Source organism: Neolamprologus brichardi, chromosome 13 (genome assembly GCF_056152115.1).
Source record: "Neolamprologus brichardi isolate AB-2024 chromosome 13, ASM5615211v1, whole genome shotgun sequence".
In the NCBI taxonomy this organism is placed as follows: domain Eukaryota; kingdom Metazoa; phylum Chordata; class Actinopteri; order Cichliformes; family Cichlidae; genus Neolamprologus; species Neolamprologus brichardi.
The window spans coordinates 1227485-1246393 of NC_142116.1; the positions used below are offsets into that span (position 1 = coordinate 1227485).

At 44.9% G+C, this 18909-nt stretch overlaps 1 protein-coding gene across 1 annotated transcript in view; it reads right to left on the reverse strand.

Moving 5' to 3' along the window:
• LOC102785754 (spectrin beta chain, non-erythrocytic 1) overlaps positions 1-18909 on the reverse strand; it is a 101520-nt gene that overhangs the window by 82384 nt on the left and 227 nt on the right. The window lies entirely within an intron of this gene.

The following is an 18909-nucleotide window of genomic DNA, read 5'->3' on the forward strand; positions in this document are numbered from 1 at the left end:
GTGTAGAGAGTACGTGCAACTTTGACGCTAGCCAGCGTGACGCCTCGATAACAGAAATCAAAGAGTTAATCACAGTCAGGACAAAGATGGTTTGGGTTTGAGAATCAGCATCACTTTACTTGGAACATTTTTAATGTCAAACACTGAGTAAACCCGCTCTGGTCACTAGAGGTGGGAATCACCATACATCCCATGATACGATATTAATGCAATTTTTTTTTTAATTATTTTGCGATATTCAGATTCTGTACATAAAGGTAAACTTTATCAATCATCATTTTCTCTAATATCAAAGTCTCACACTCAGTCTTTCTCTCATTTCAGTTTTATTGTTGACAAACTGAACGGTTTGTATTACAGTCTAGTCCAACTTAACTGAATCAACCATCTGGTACAATTATAGCTATTCTGAACTATGCAGTTTATGAAAACTATGCAGCCCCTTCAGCAACTGAAGAATTTGAAAGTAAATTAAAACAAAATATAATTTTACATTAAATAAAAAAGTTTTAAACTTCATTAAAATAAAACATGTCTTAAATTAAAATAAGTAAACTGTCATGTTTATTAAACACATTTGGACAGTGAAGGAATGTCAGGATTCTTGCTCAGAAAAAGGATCAACATGCTCTGAAGTCAGAGCACAAAAACCTTTTTTGTAACAAAATATCGATTTCTGCTGTCCCTGTATCCATACATTATTAGCAAACAAAATATCACCATGCTACACAGTATCCATTTTTCCCCCACCCCTACCGGTCACAGGTCGTACACCGCCGGGTTCAGACCTTTGAACAAACTCATTGTGCTTCTGTGTTTGCTGCATCTCCTCAGTGCATCAAGATATTCATATTACAAATCTGGGATGAAAACAAAGAGCTTCCATGTTGAGCTAACAGTCTAACGTTAATGTTCGAGAGACGTTAGACGTTTTCATACCTGTGGCAGGGTGTCTCCGTTTTCAGAACTTCTCTGTTGCGGTCAGTTATTTTGGTGAAAATTAACACGACCGTGCAGAGTTTTTCCAAAACTGGAAAAATAAAGATATATGAGCTAAACTGAGGATGGCAGGGAGTTCATTTAGAAAAGGGTGTAGCTGCAAGCCAAGGTGTGGTCGAATTTTACTAGGGGTGGGGGAAAAAAAATGATGCTACACAGTATAGAAAAAAAATGGATACTGTGTAGTATGGTGATATTTTGTTTGCTAATAATGTATGGATACAGGGACAGCAGAAATCGATATTTTGTTACAAAAAAGGTTTTTGTGCTCTGACTTCAGAGCATGTTGATCCTTTTTCTGAGCAAGAATCCTGACATTCCTTCACTGTCCAAATGTGTTTAACTTGTTTTTGGCAGCAATAAACATGACAGTTTACTTATTTTAATTTAAGACATGTTTTATTTTAATTAAGTTTAAAACTTTTTTATTTAATGTAAAATTATATTTTGTTTTAATTTACTTTCAGATTCTTCAGTTGCTGAAGGGGCTGCATAGTTTTCATAAACTGCATAGTTCAGAATAGCTATAATTGTACCAGATGGTTGATTCAGTTAAGTTGGACTAGACTGTAATACAAACCCGTTCAGTTTGTCAACAATAAAACTGAAATGAGAGAAAGACTGAGTGTGAGACTTTGATATTAGAGAAAATGAATATTGATAAAGTTTACCTTTATGTACAGAATCTGAATATCGCAAAATATTTTAAAAAATTGCAATAATATCGTATCGTGGGTTAAGTATCGTGATGATATCGTATCGTGAGTTATATGGTGATTCCCACCTCTATCAGTTACATCGTTTTATTCACTGATGGAAGTGAAATTAAAATGCGATTATTTTGGCTAGCCCTGCTAGCTTGACGGCTAAGATCAGAAAAAGCCTGCAGAGTAGAAACGTCTGAAAATGTGCACATCAAGAGTTTTAAAATCAGAGTTTGAGGCGGACACCCTCACCTGGCCGCCCCTCCCTGAGCCTAGATCTGCTGGAGGTTTCTTCCTGTTAAAAGGGAGTTTTTTCCTTCCCGCCGTCACCAGCTGCTCACCCATAGATGGTCGCCTGATTGTTACTGTGTATTGTTGTAAAGTCTTTACTTTAGACCGCTTTGAGGTGACTATTGTTGCGATTTGGTGCCGTTCAAATAAAACTGACTTGAATTGACAGGTTTTCGTATTCGAGTTTCCGACAAAGCGAGGACGTGAGCTTGTTCAAACAGAACCGTCCACACATACTGTAAAGGCCGAAGCTGCCAAAAGGCTCCAGGATGTGATATCCTCAGATAAACAGCACAATTATTCCCTCATATCCATTTCTGAATGAGCGCTGTGTCTGAGCGGGCAGACAGACGGCCCAATTGTCGATCCAGACGCCTGGGAACATGGGACGGTGACAACAACACATTGAGGGACCGGGGTCGAGTCATTTTAATGAAGTTGAGCTCTAATTTGCCGGAGCCGAGTAACAGACAGAGGAAGGAAGGAAGAAAGAGGCTTGTTCTCCCTCTCATTATTGTGATTGTTCCACTGTGAATCCATGACCTTCAGACAGAAAGGGACAAATTACCGAGATGACGTGAACTTCCCATGAACCAGACGGACGAGGAAAAACCAGGACACAGGTCTGGGATTCTAGCAGTTTAACCCACTCCTGTAATCAAAGACCGATGAACTACAAGAGGAAGATTTGGAAGAACTTGGACTTGCAGTAACCGAGTCTTTTCCGACTGTTCGGACAGATGTCCCATTACCATGTGTGCACATGTCTAAGTTGGGGCAAAAAGAAGAACTACACCTGAATATTTAAATATTTGGATATTCAGTTGTCCGTTTTTGGATCCAGATATTACTCCGATTGGTTCTCAGCTGGAAAAGGCTTGATTGCCCACTTTGAATTGGAAATGAGTTGCTGCCACAAGTACAGGACATTAAAGATCTCTGGGTAGAACCATGGATGCTGCATCGGTGTGTTGCTGTAAGGAAAGCAGGCAAAACTTTCAATCTAAGCTCCTATCGTCAGTTATGAGCATCTAGAGTCAGGAGTGACCCTTCAAGCGTCTGCTCTGAACTGAGTGGTTTCAGGTGTGCTTATAGGACAAAACGTCTGAGTTTACATCAGGAGTCAGAGAGGGTGACGTCTGCATGTGCAGCGACGCTTAGAAACCCGTCATTAAAGCACATTTATGTTTACTGAGACGTCAAAACTCGTCATTAAAGCTACAGGAGAGCAAAGAGTTCATCTCAGTCATGAGTTTGGCCTCCAAGTTTGGCTCTTTTACCAGGAAAGAGGAGGAGTGAAAGTCTGACAAACCCCAACTCTGCGTGCTTTTTACAGCTGGTGGGGTAGACGCCAAGAGGTCTGGATGTTATCCGGCGCCTTTCTACTCGAGCACTCGAAGCCTTTTACGCATCGCGTCTCATTCACCCATCCATACAAGCGTTTCTATGTCTAAACACATTCGCACTCCAACATATCAGGAACCGCTCCGGGTTCAGCATCTTACCCAAGCATGTCTTGGCGTGCAGATTGGAGTTGCCAAACAAATAAATGATCGTCGAGGCAACGACACGCTGCAGCGGACAGTTCGGCCTTTTTCAAAGATGGAAGTCCAACCAGAGCCGCTCACAGACCGCTCGCTCCACAGTCGCAGTCGTCGACACGCGCAGCTCTGCGTCGGCCAATCGCGCCACCCCGTGGGTCCCACAATCGGCTGGCTGTCTGCTCTCCATCACTCGCCTTGAGGCGCAGAGCTTCGACCCAGGCCTCATCTTAATTTACATTTCTGCCACAGACACCAGCTCAACTGGTCAGTCCGGCTTCATACTCAATAAAATCAACTTTTTACCTTTTATTTGTTTGTTTCTATTTACAGTTAAAGAAAATCCCATAAACAGACTCAAATAATTGCAAACTCCTTTGAGGGTAAGTCAAGTTAACCCTTTAAAGCCGGTCAGAGCAGCACGCTCTGTTTTGCGTAACTATTTTTAAATCCCGGTAGCTCTGCAACCACGTAAGCTAGCACAATAATTTTTTTGCATATGAAACCGGAGGAGTTGTACTTACATCTTATGCCATCAGCTTGTCCTCGGTCACAGTTTCCTTCCACATATAGTTTTGCAAAAACTGCATAAAAAGCACTTGCAGCAACAAAAACATAATATTCCAGAAACACGCTTTGCCGATCCGATCAGCTGTTTGTAACACTTCCTACGTCCATCAGCGCGAACTATCATGTTCGCCATGACCTGCCCAAAACCGGAAGTGACGTCATTTTGCGGAAATGTAGTTTTTTACCATCAGGGCCTCATGAGCCTATACTGGTGTTTTTAAAAGTTATGTTTGACTTTATGACTTTCTGTGTCGTTTCTGGGATGCTTAGGACTCATATTGCACTGCTGGAAATAGTTTATTTTGATGCATATGCTGCTTTTTTGCAAATTTGCATTATAATATTTATTTTCGTTTTTCCTGCAGTGTATAAAAATTGGTGTATTTCAAAAATAAAACTATGAAGACACTCAAAATAAATTTCCTGTGGTGGGAAACTATTTTGTGCAACTTTTTTGTATTTACAGTTTTGAGGGATAAGCCTCTTAAATTTCTCTAACTAGAAATATATGTTAAAAAACAAAAACGATTTTCAATTTTTTTGTAGTTTATTGCACTTTTTTGCAATTTATGTAATTACTATGCACTTAATGCAGACATATTATTCAAATTTGGGCTATAATGGTTGTATTGATGTATAGCAACTTGAAATTCTCCCAAAAATGGCTCCACAGCATGTAAACATATAATATAAGCTCTGGCGGACTTGGTTCTATGGTAGGTCTTAAAGGGTTAAATGATCGGGATACCAAAATGATCAATATGTCTGCTGTAACCCAGCAGACACGTTGGGCCATGTTTATGTAACTGCTATAACTGAGACCCTTCATTCAGACTTTCACTGAACATCACCTGGAGCAGATTTCTCATCTATGATAAAGGACTTTTGGGTAAAAGAGGCTGGATGATGCATAAATGTCATTATAGCCAAATTTTAACCACAAATCCAGCAAATCTGAATGAAAATAACTGGATTCCCACAGAAATGCTGGCGAGGACGTCGGGACGCGAGCAAACACGCGCAGAGTAACAGATGAAGGGAGAGGAATTATCTCAGCGGGATTTACGCTCACTAATATCCACAGGAAACCAGTCGGAATAGTTCGGATCAGCGAGTGGGTGTTTGTGGGCGGCAGCTCTGAACACATCTCCACATCTACAGCGAGGAGAAAGACTGGGATGAAGAGGATGAGGGTGGGCTTAATGGCAGCTCCACCGGGAGCAGATAAGCAGAGCAAAAAGGAGGTTATCACCAGGGGGGAGCGCTATCTGAGCGTCACAGCAGAGTGACGACGAGCAGAGCAAACGAGGACACGGAGAGTCCGACTGAGCCGGAGCAGGTCACCCTCAGACCGCCTCGGACCAGTTTACCCCCCTCTGATGTCCACGAATCGTCCAGTACACCACGACATTAGAAACCAGAAGCGGAACGACATGATTTAAAGGTCAGAAAGTGAGATGCAACCTCGGAGGAGGGAGCATATGAAGCGTGTTAGAGAGGAGAGAGGGAAGGAATGTGAGGAGGAAGGAAAGGAAGGAGGGATCAGACGGGAGGAACGAAGCACTCGAGATAAACGCCCGAGGTTAAGAGTCGTCTTCAGAAGTCCTTCTGATCTGCCCATCTCTGAGGAGGAGCGTTCACTGCTCTGATACGTCACAGGATTGCTTTACTGGATTTCTAAACAAAAATAAGACGTTGGGCTTAAAGAGACGATCAGCTGCTGTGTCCTGTCAGGTCAAACTCGTGCCGACACTCTCACAGCGTCAATGCTTTTAATACGTTTCCTGACAAATCAGTCGTATCTTTAAATACCACCTTTGAAATCACATCTTGCCCTCATGCAGCGTCTCGTCCAGTGAGACAGCGGTGGCTGTTCAGGGCCTGATGGTGATGCTGATCTCAAACACATGAAAACATGAAGTAAACAACCCTAAAATGAGTCTCCTAATGTGCCCTGACAGCACGCCCAAACAAATTCTTCGTGCAGTCACTTTAACGTTTTCTCAAATGGTGAAAATGAACGTTAAAAAAAAACCTTGGGTGCCCAAAAATAGCGCGCACTAAAACGGGACTGAAAGCATATTTTGTCCATTAAAGCGCTTTGATACGATCAGGTTCACATTCAGCCGTGAAAGCCACTGCAGCAGGGTGGGGGTTCAGTCTCTGGAGATCTATGGAGGACTGGCTGTTCCCAAACTCTCTGATACAAGCAGGGCGGATCACAGGAGGGGGCGGGGCCTCTGGGTGAGCGCCAAGGAGGAGAGAATGAACCGAACGGGGGTGAAGCCGAAAGACCTTCATCTTCCCCCTCTCTCCACCCATGCTTTGCAGTGACGCCCAGAGCTCACACCCACTCTGCAAACCACATGACCCACACGTCCAGATGTGTTTCATACACACACACACACACACACACACACACACACACACACACACACACACACACACACACACACACTTCAGGTGACCGTCTGCTCGGCTCTGCAGACGTTAACTCAAACTGCAGGCAGACAAAACTGAAGCGGGAGAAGATTTTGCTGCCATCTTGTCAAACGTGCACATTTAAACAGCTGTAGTGATGCTTGTGGTTACAAAAACACTTCCACTCCCACAGAGGTCCGCGTGATCACGGCCTCCAGCTGCTTCAGCTCAAACTGAACCCGTCAGGACGATCATCCAGGAAATGCTCATCAGCTTACTGTGACTGAAGCACTGGGCCGGTATTAATTGTTTAATCTTAACAAATGACTCATTTGGACTTTCACTGGAAGCTCCGCCCACACCCAGCAGGTGTTTTACCTGAGCACAGGTTATTTGTGCCCAGCCAGATGTTGAGTTTGTTTAAAAGACAGCTGCAACAAAAGTTTCATTAAATCTTAAATCTGATATTTTCATATTAAATGATTTTCCAGCTCCATCCGTGAGCCCTCAGCTGACAACAACCAGGCGTTACCACGCAGTGTTATCACGCAGCGTTAGTGGCTTCAGCGGTCTGTCCTGGCGTGATGCGAGTCTGGGAAAAGAAAAAGCTGCTTTCTGGTGAAGAACTGAACACCTAGAAATAATTTCTGCTGCAACACTTCAGCAGCTTCGGTCCAAAAATATCACAGAAACCTTCACACAGAAGGACGCCATCGCCGCACGCAAACACTCGGCTCTTCACAGTCCAGACTGGAGGCTCGGCTGTGTTGTCATGGCGATACATCCCATCATATCTCCCAGGCCGGCTGCCAGACTCTCTCCCCCCAACCCACAGTCCTGCCCGGCACATGTTGCAGTGCATTGTGGGATGTCAGATCTAATCTCACTTCTTAGGATGATGAGTGTGTGTGTGTGTGTGTGTGTGTGTGTGTGTGTGTGTGTGTGTGTGTGTGTGTGTGTGTGTGTGTGTGTGTGTGTACACTTGTATTACTGATGTTGTGGGGACCTGCATTTCCAGGGTACAATGTGGGAACTTGACTTCCTTTTTCCATAAGTCATTAAACTCCAGGATGAAAACTGGTTCAAGGTCAGGTGAAGGTTCGTTTCAGGAAATAAAGACAAGGCCAAAATCCTCTGAAGTGATGAAAACGTGCGCTTCCCGATGATCCGACTCTTCAACGTGGGATCACATTCCTCAACACTGCAGGTCAGCACTGACCGCCCACCTGTCGCTATGACTCACCTGTCTGCAACTATGAGAAAGCTCCATGCAGCAACATGGAGGAAGCAGAGAGAGGAATGCAGTCATTATTTAAGGGAAACATTCAGAGCTGCTCAGTGTGTGAACATGACGAATGTGCGTTCAGCCAAGGACGCTTAAACCCTCCCCCTCCCTGTCCAAGGTCATCCAAATCATTTTGTGTGACGCCAAGTGTGTCAGTGGGTATTTGTGGGTAAGGAACACGCTGGTGTAAAGCTCCTTAATATCTGTGAGCGTGCCACCGGCAGCTGTGTGCTGAAGCAGCTCGCCACTAAAAACACTCTGCATCAAGGGCGAAGATTTGGCGTGGACGGAAGGGGCGTGTCCCCACCAATAAACCCGATAGAAAGAAAAAAGCGATCTGTCAGCGTCTCATTCACCCAGCGGAGCAGAAAGAGTTAAATTACGTTCTCTACTGGAGTCCTGCGTCATGTGACAAATATAGCCAATGTGATTGGCTGAGCCTTTCAGGGAGCTCTGTTTAGTTTCAGCAGCGGCAAACCTGCTGCGAGGAGGAGAGGAGGACGGCAGCAAAGAGGAAGAAGCTGGATATAAGAAAGTGTTTTTCAAAGAAACCTGTAAGTCACTTAAAGTCAAGTTCACTCATAAAATGTGTCACAATAACGTCACAGCTATGCTAGGCTTTGGCCACATCAGGCTAAACCTGTAACCATGGATACCGTGTTTGGAAACTAACTGCACAACAGCAGCACTGTTAGTTCTCTCAGTCTCAGAGCAGCGTTTCTCATTTTGATTGAAGCTGTCAGAGAAAACGGCCTCGAGCAGCAGGATATTAGTTTACAGGCTGCACCAGCAGCAGAGACTGGACAGTACACATGTAAAACCAACATGGCAGCAGTTTATCTCAGTTAGCGAGAGGAGCAGCCTGTGTTTGGCTGCTTCACATAGTGGACATTGAGTTGTTGTGTCCATGTGTGTTGCTGTAACAGTTCATGTTTAGAATAAAAGATCCAGCTCACTGATCTGATCGGAGCAACAGAGCCTGAATGTTGCTGAGAGATCTTTGACTTTGTGGTAATCTTACATGAGTAGTTTTATTATGGGCGTGGCCTCTTTGACAGGTGGTGACATAATAGGGTTAGACTAAAATCTAAACATCATGTTTGTAGAATTATTATTTCATTATTTTGTGTAAAAATATTTGAAACTACAAAAACTACAAACAGCTAAAATATCACAAAACAGTTACTCTGTAACTAATAACTGACCTGTTACCAACAAACTGCAGTAAAACATGCAAACTTCCACTCTGCTCTCCTCGTAGCATCGACACCACCCTCTCCAGCTGTGTCTACGCCACTGTTGCCCCGCCCACTTTGGTCCAGCTTAAATAGTTTTTCTTGGGTTTGTTTTTTGGAGTTTCTAAAAATGTGACGCGCTGAGACATCTGTGTGTTTTCAACAGAATTAATGTCGTCACATTTTCTGTCCTCGGCGTGGCCAGAAGTCAGTCTCACACGCACACACACACACACACACACACACACACACACACACACACACCTCCTTCATCAGGAAGGACAATTCCTGGAAACTGAGATCAAATCTACTCGCTCGCCTTTCTTTCCTCCCTCTGATGTTGCTATGGCAATAAAAAGGCTTACATCACTGACCTACACCCTTCCCATCACCCGGGTGGAGCTGTAACTCAAGCCCTGATGATGTCATGCATTACATTACGTGTATGTGGTTAATGTGCATGTGAGATTTGATTTCAGTAACATGTCTGTGCTTCAGTCGGTGCACGAAGAGATTCCAAGGAAAACAATTAGCATTTGAGTGAGATGAGCTTTTACTTTGAAAAGTGTGAGAGGAGACATTCATCAAGCCGCTTCGCTGCAGCTGAGAGTTTTAAAAGCTTTCGTTTCCTCGGCCTTCGAGGTCTGTGGCGAATCTCAGCCCATCACAGTGGCCGAGGTTACAGAAAGCTCCTCAGAGCTAACACAGAAACAAAGCCTCAGCTTTCTTTCACTCCTGTGTAGACGGAACTAACACGAGTGAATTAACCAGCCGCAGTTTAACAGATGATGAGTGTTGGGAGTGTTGGGAGTGCTGGGAGTGGCTCCACAGTGGTTTACTCGCTCGCCCAGCGTGTGAAACTGCAGATCTGATGTGCCGTTCGGTCACAGGCTGGGGAGCGAAGGATAAAGTGCAAGTTCACGCAGATCACATGACAGCAGAGAGTCGGCAGATCTTCAGCCTGGAGGAAGGCGGCGTTCCACTTTCGCCTAATCACTCATTTCCTGTCGGCGTCTGCGGGCCGACCCCGCCCTTGCAGCGCTGCCTCAGGGTGTGCACACGATGCTTTCACAGCGTTTATATTTACACACACCCACAAAAAAAAAAAGACAATTACACACCACTCACTCATTTCCCATGATGCCGAGCAACTTAGACTCCATCCACCAAGCACATCCCGGGATTTCAACCGGCAACTTCAACAAACCTCAGAGACACACACACACACACTCTGCAGATGTCAGGTTAGTGTGCAGCCTGAAAACATCTGGAGGCCTTACAGTGAACATTTCATTTAATAGGAATGTGTGTGTGTGTGTGTGTGTGTGTGTGTGTGTGTGAGTGAGTGAGTGAGAGAGAGAGAGAGGGGGGAACGCCTTTGGCTACATGGAAATCAAATTAAATGGAGTCCTGCTGAAGGTCAGTGCAAAGTGCATGAGTGTGTATGTGTGGTAATGTGACGTATTTCCTCTCAAACTGTTACATGGGACACACACACACACACACACACACACACACACACACACACACACACACACACAAAATGAATTGTCATGACGTTAATCAGCCTCTCAAACACTAACCTGTTGTATTCTGCTACGTCTACGGTGGCCCTGAAAGCTCAAACACAGCAGCTACACAAAAGCAGGAGGTGGTTTCAGAGTCTCCCTCATTACAACCACTTTGAGCAGCTCTTCCTCACGTTTTAGCTCCAGAGAGGAAGATGAAGAGCACTGAGCTGCTCCTCCTCTTCGTCTCCGAGGTGCATTTAAGTGGAATAAATGGGAAAAGCCTCCATTTAACATGAAAGGCAGCAAAGGAAAACCAACAATGAATAAAAAGCTCAACTTTTATCTGCAGCAAAGACAAAAACAGCTCATCTGTGACTCTGTTACTAAAACTAAATTAGTAGGGGTGCAACGATACACAAAATTTACGGTTCAGTTCGATACTTTGGTGTCACGGATCGATATTTTTTCGATACAAAAAAATGTTCATGCCTTTTTAATTTGTCATTTATTAAAATTAAAATATATATTTTAACTCAAAAGTACAGTTTTTAAATTTAATTTTGCTGAAACAACAAAGTAATAAAATAATAAATCTATCTGATGGAGAAATCCCTCATCTTTGGAAAAGAGAGTTTATTACAGAGAAATGGCTCTTTCCAAAATAAAAGCTATACTATACGCTTCTTCTGGGCTATATTCTCAGCAGCATATTAAACATATCAGGTCCCCATAAGGAGAATCATGTGCTAACGGCTGTCTAAATGACTCGGGTAAAGCTTGTAGCATGCGTGCTTGTTGTTTTTGTCTGCTTCCACTTGTCTTTGCACTAGGATGATGTCGGAGTAAATGTGCAGTCATATTCGTTGTGTTCCCACTAGTGCTGTCAGCGTTAATCTGAAATGACGTTAACGCCACAACACGGCAAATCTTCGTTAACGAGCTACCGCGGATCACCCCGAGCGTGGGGCTGGACTGCGTCAACACGTTAGTGAGCTAACTGCGCTAACGAGCTAACTGCGCTAACACACTAGTTCCCACCCATGTAATTGAGCATTACGTGGCACATCCGACATACTGTTTTACTTTAGTCCATGACGCGCTTACCTTCAGGGTCATACCTCACATGAAAACCAAAATAGTTCCAAACGCCAGATCTGAATGAGGGTGGGGGAGGTTCAATTTGCCATGTTGCAACAAGCTTAGCTTCTGTCTGCTAGCTTGCCCTGCGCTCAGTGAATCTGCGTTCGACTACTCCGCCTAGGCTGCACTGTCGAGCGCAGATCCACTGAGCGCTCAACACAGACAGCATCGTCAGAAGGAAAGTTGATAAAATAAATTAAAAGTTTGCATTGTTCATACATATGCGTACCGAACCGGAAGTACTGTATCGAACGGTTCAATATCAATACGAGTATCGTTGCACTCCTATAAATTAGCCTTAAATTTTCTCACTAAGGAATGAAAAAGAACCTTTAAACTTGAAAGCATCCGTGATTTGACTTATTGTTTGACTATTATGACAAATAATTAACGTGGTGAGATTTTTCCCTCTCCTGTGCTGGGCCAAGTCGCTCGCTTGCATTAATTCACACCCAAACGCCCCATGTGAGCCATGAAAACGACGCCTCAAAGCGACGCTACAGGTTAACGGACTAAGCTAGTGCTCAGCAGTGCTCTGATTGGACGAGCTGAGCAGATTTCCCCTCCAGCTCTCCCGTCGCTCAGCCGTGCTGAGGTTTTGTACGAGCTCTGCAACTCTGACACTGTCTGGGCTGAAAACCCGTTCGTAGCCACTTTTTCTTCTTCGTTGGTCTCTGCAGACAGCGCAGCTGGCGTCAGTCCTTTAACCTGCTCTCTGCCGCTCGCCTCCTCACCTTTCCGCCGTCTCATCAGACGTCTGTGAAACCAATTATCCGGCAGAGAAACTGCAGCGTGACAGATCAGAGCAGAAGCTCAAAATCAGATGTTTTACGTTTACGCACTTTTATTTTTCCGCCTCCTCGTCTATCGGGAATAAACCGACAACTGCGAGCTTTTTGGAAGCACAGAAATGGAAAATATTGCTGCTGCACATCAGCGCGGGCTCTTCATAAACGCTCCTCTCCACATATTTTATTCATGAGATCTCAGCTTGTGCGTTTTTCTTTTTTAATCTTGGATGGAAATTTACTTCGACATTTATGAGCCGAGCAGCTTTGGCTTCTGTCACCTTTTAAAAACTTCATTTCAGATCCCAACAAATCCCGGAGCCTCGAGAGGAAGTGAAGGACCAACGAGCCGAGATTAGAAGAAGGAGGAGACGCTTTAATCCAAACATCTTTCATCACACCGAGTTTCATCGACAGCATGTGTGTTTGACCCCCGCTGGGGTCAGACTGCTCCAAAAACATTTGATTTTCAACGCTTTATGCTCTTAAATCAAAACTGGAATTATTCAGGTTTTGTTTTTATAAACACATTAAAGTATTTCACACTGAATAAATCTTTCTCTAAGTTTGCATTAATGAGACGTTCTAATAAATTCTCCCTTTACATCAACTACAAGCTTTGATTTTTTAAACCTTTTAAATGTTTTTATGCAAACAGCTTCACTCGACTTCTGCAGCACGTGTGCACACGTGAACACACCTCCACCTGCTCCACCTGCTCCGTGTCTGCAGGTGAGGCTGCGTCCGTGTGCAGCACAGCGAGCGCTCCGAAGCGTCCGACTAAATTAAACTTTTAGACCCAAGCGTCGTGGTGAAGGTGAGCGCCGCTCTCACAGACTTTCTATACTTAGTTGAAGCTTCGCCGCTGGGAAACAGACCCTCCTCCTCCTCCTCCTCCTCCCTCTGTCCGACTGCTCCACTTCCTATCTGCGGGACACTTTCCAGAACATTCCTGCGTCCCTCCTCCTTCTCCTCTGCTTTCAGTTTTTACAGCTGGTATGTTTAACTCCTGTCCTCCTTCATCATCATCATCACCTACTCCCATCCCGTCACTTCATTTTACCTCAGTCCACTTTATTTTAGTAATCTGATTACTTCTCGCCTTGTTTCCTGCTGAGGTCACGCAGCATTAGCTTTAACTATGAACACAAACACTGTGTTGCGTTTGACGCCGCTCTCCTCACCACCTCCGGCTCTCCTCCCCCTCGTTCTCCTCCCCCTCGTTCTCCTCCCCCTCAGGACCACCTCCCTCCTGGTTTTCACGCAGCTCCCTCCTCTCCCACGCATCCTTCCTCACGGCATCACAATCGAGTTTCCTCCACACCCATCTGAAACTCTATCAGCTTCAAGTTTAAGCCTCAGAGTCGTGAATCTCTGACACTGCACTGCTTCGGTGAAGAAGCTGCAGTTTAAGCTCTTAAGGAGAAGCAGAAAAATGCAAGGTAAGAAGGAAGGATAAGAAGGAAAGGATGCATACAGGTAAGTGTGGTGAAGGCAGAGAGGAAGGATGACTGGCCTCGTTTCCTAAAATAAAGCTCACCTCTTTGCTCTTAAAGGAACCGAGTTTCATCGATACTCCTGCTGCTCTGCACTACAGCACATCAGCTGAGCGTTAAAGGGGCAGATTTATGATGCATGGATCTGCACCAACCAGAGAGCAGATCTGAACTCTCAGCTTTGGACAGCGTGTCACTGCTGATGTTTGGCGCTGTAATGCAGAACAGGAAGGAGGCCTCTGCGTTTCCTCCAGCAGCTTCATCAGGTTAACTCTGCTGTCGTTGCATCCAAACCAGCAAATCAACCTAATGACCAATCCCAGAAAACACGTCGACAGAAACCTTTTAAAAAGACGCCGTGCGTGCTGTTTCCACATTTCCCATAAACGCACCTCCTTCATCTCGTCACGCGCTTCCTCGCCATCTTTGAAATGAAACATCCTGCGATGGAGGTCGTTACTTCTTTTTAAAGGCCCAACGACTTTGGCAAAATTCAGACCAAACAGCCAGATTTCATGTTTCCTGAATACAAAGAGTTGATATTTCTGAGCTTTTTGCAGAGAAACATCCTGAATTCAATGAATCGGACTTTTCTGATATTATGAATGTCTCTGGGAAGAAACGAGTGACACGCCATAAAATAATCAACAAGCTGAAATCGTCTGAACAGCAGGAAACGATCACAAACATGCTGCAAATAATCTAAACATAATATACATGATTCCTAATGATCCCCGTCTGCAAACATTCACCCACTCAGGACCAAAATCCTGATCAAACACCTCGATCTCCTGCATTTATGCTTCAGATTCAGATCACATGACCGCAGGCTCCTCCTCCTCGCGGCGTCCCTCTGTCCTCGCTATGCAAACAACCCGACGTCTGAGACGCACTCTGTCAACTCTGTTCTGCACTAACGAAGACAGAAACACTCGGATCTGTTTGCAGGAAGGAGCTCGGAGAAGGAACGACAGCAGGAGGGACGGAGGCCACAAGACGTGACAATTCAGACCAAAGGCGTCTGAGGCGGACGCGTTCGACCGCACGAATAACAGCGGCTTAAGTGAAGTTATCAAAAGTGAGAAATGCTTTTGTGGACAGTTTCCTGATCCAAATCTAAAGCCATCGTGTACTCCAGTCTCAGCTGCTGGTTCATGATGATGAACATTTAACCAGAACGTCCACGTCAGCATCATCATGCACAGGTTCAAAACCCTGAGACGAGTCAGCAGGTGGAGGAAACAGGAAGAAACCAGGCCTCAAACTAAAAGCTCGGTTTCGTTTCCTTAAACATAAAAAGAGGTTTTTGTTTGGCGAGCAGAGACAACAGGAGGACGCACAGACCGCTCGGGCTCACATCGGCGCTCTGACACAACGGCAAAGACAAACAGGAAGTGCTGTGTGTTCAAAGACAAAGTCAACACGAACCTGCTGAACTCACCACCGGTGCCTCCATTCATTTAAAGGAAGTTCTGCTGACGCCACCTCGTAGCGTTTTCGCTTCGCCTGCTATGCAGTCGTGCTCCTACAACGCAGCGAGCTGAAGACACAACTGTTTAATATTAGCCTGCTGTGAGGATGGAGCTGGAAGCGTGGGACTCGGACGCTGCAGCAGAGCTGATGACTTACAGCTCAGATCTCCCCGCCGCGTGACGCCGAACCCGCATCATCACCGCCGCCCACACCGCCTCAGAGGCATCAGCGGAGGAGCCAAAACGCACCCAGAAGCATCGTCGGGTCTCCATCAGGAGCATCGATCCACTGAAAGTGTCCCTGCAGACCATTAAAACATCCAAACAGATCGAACCAAGAAACAAGCCAGCGAGGACTTCCCCTCGTTACCAGCTTCACTTCATTTAAAGGTCTCAGAGCTCTGACCACGAGGATGCAGCAGAACCTGCATCACCACCACTTTCTTTCTATCCCATCTAGAGCATTTTGATAGTCGACTAATCAGGTCATCATCCATTGGACGGAAAACGTAAAATTGCACCAGCAGCATCTGCTCTTATATAACTATCATTAGCTTACAGCTTTAAGTGTTTCAGGTATGTGCTAACTAAAAATAAAGACAAGATGATAGTTTATTAAATTTTAATGAAACAATCTGCAAACTTCATTAAAATTTAATAAACTCCTTCCTATCTAAAATATAACAGGACACCGGAGTAAATTCTCAGCATCTCACACTTCTGATAATCAGCTGTCTGCTTGACGTTTATTCAGCTGTGTAAAAACTATAACTTTAATCTCAGCCAAACCGATTTACTCAGGAACAAATAAAATACTGAAAAAAGTCAAACAATAACATTTTTAAGTTATCTAAGTGACTTATATATCATGTTTAACCTGAGGAGCGAAAGACGGCGGTGGGTTTGAAAACGATTAGCGGGAGTCCGGTGTTCACACGGCTCTAGTTAGCCTAGCCCCCGGCTAGCTATCGAGCTAGTGGGTAACAGACGTCTCCGAAAACGTCGGAGCGCTTTTGAAAATATGTGGTGTCTTGATAAACTGAGCAGATATTTGAGGTTTACACAGCTACATTCTCGCCTGAAAATATGTTAAACGTTTATTTTGTGACCCAGAAAGAATAATAAGAGTAATATTAAAACTAACTAGCTGCCGCCATTGTTGGAAACTGAGCTGGGCTGCTGCTTCTTCTTCTTTGGGGTTTAACGGCAGCTGGCATCCTTGTACATGCAGTGCTGCCATCTTCTGTTTCAGTCCGTTATTACACTCTTAAATCCTACTACTTATTCCTGCGTCTTTTGCGATCTTACAAAGCTTCAAACGACGCGTCGACTATTAAATCAGTCGTCGATGATTCTGATAGTCGACTAATCGTGGCAGCCCTACTCACATCACCTTTTACCTTTTTCGCTCACACAAAGCGCACGATCAGCTGTGGGGCTGTGTCTGAGCTGAGGGTGGTGTCTGGGTCGAGCACACAGGCAGAACAGACGCATCACAAAAACTGGCTAAAAATGGGAGATTCTTAATATCCAGAAACAAATTCAGTCACATAAAAGTTAAAAATCAGGGATCGGCTTGTTTATTCGCTCACTTATGAGGCTTTTAGTTGGAAACCAGCCAGGCGGCCCAAACTAGACCGGCCCAGCAGGGAACACCAACCTTAGACCGGCAGATTTTTATCATATACACAGAACCATTTCTCAAACTTCACAATGGGCAAAATTTCCATAACGAAAAAAGCAAAATCACAAAAATTTAGTTCACATTAAAAGTCTGTTTAACTGTTCCCATCACAGCTGAACTCTGCTCGTCTTCATTTCCTGTTCATATCAAACATGACCAAAGTTCCTAATAATGAGCTGAGCCTGCTTAAGCTCAGTTTCACCGTTTTTTTTTTTTTCCATTCTTGGATCTGTGTGACATCACAGAGACAGGATATGCCTAATATGGCTCTCCCAGACACAGAAGCCCCTCCTTCTCTGCTGTTCAGATCAAGAGGCAGCCAATCAGGAGAGTTTGTGTAAGGTGAAAAATCAGTGCTAAAATGGCTTTAAGTGCAAGATAAAGTAGGATTATTCTGAACTGACACTCATGCAAAGCCGGTCTAACACAATATAAAACGTGGAGAGAATACTCTGGTGAATCGTCTTTATAAAAAGTACATTTACTATAAACTTGTCAGATTTTACGAGATTTTAAGTGGTTTAAATGTTACATTTTGATCATAGGCGGTCCTCCAGGATCCCCACACCCCCGTGGTATTTTAAAGGGAGTAAAATAAAACTGGTCATCCTCAGTGGAAGTCATCCAAACATCTATCAGTTTCCTTTTGCTTATCCAGAGCCGGGTCACAAGCCCAGCAGGGCGTTCCAGAGGAAGGTTTTCCAGCTGAGGAAGGGATCTGGGAAATGTTGGCACTAGAACTGACTGGAGGAAATCACGTCAGTGTGAAATATGCTTTTCCTCGAGCATCGGTTAACTGTGAGGATTACGATCTTACTTACACGCCAGAAAGGAAAACTCTGGCTTTTAGTTCATGTTTGAATCTTTTAAAAGATTTTCGGGTTGGAGATTAACTTTTTACTGGCATCACCGCGGCGTCCTTGAGCCTCGCGGTGGGAACAAAGTATGAAAAGCAATAATTTTTATCCCTGAAACAGCAGATTTAGGCTGAAAAGGTGCAAATCTCCATCTCTGCTTTTACTGCAGCTGGTTGTTAAAGCAGCAGCAGCCTGACAACTGCTCCACACCTCACTGTGAGATTATAAAGGCTCCGGTCAACAAGTTGCCAAATGTTTCCCAGTTGCTGCATCAGAGAAATGAGGAGATAGGTGGGGGAGGATGAAGATAAGGGTGAGGAGAAGCAGGGGAGGAGGAGGAGAAGCAGTGAGGACAGATCAGGGAACGAAAAGATTAGGAGGAGGAGAGAAAGCAGCACTCGGCCTGTATCTGATTACATAATTGCTTCAAACAGGGTCTGCGCAAGCAGCAGCAGTCCACGCAGAAACACCTCCACGACCCCGAACTTCATTCAGCCCGCTACGTTAAAAACACGTCACACTCCCGCACAGAAACAGCTCGCGGCACGTGAGACGAAAACAGCAGGAATATCTGCAGACATCTGAATTATTAAGACGCAACGACGAGCTGTGAGAGCAGCGGCGCTGGGCGGGACGGAGGGACGGAGCACAGAGAAGGTCACTCCAGAGAAGCTGTGGGAACGTCCTGCTGTTTGTTAGCTGAGGTCGACCACGCCTGCACCACCACCATCATCATCATCATCCATCAGGAGAGCGGGGACAAACAAACCCTCCATCAGCTCCGACTGAGCCGTGAGAGCTGCAGACTTTCACCAAAACAACAACCACCTCCTCCACCTCCTCCACCAGCAGCTCCTGCGCACCATGCACAAGTTCAACGCCACGATGGAGAACATGGCGGGGGGAGGGGGGCGC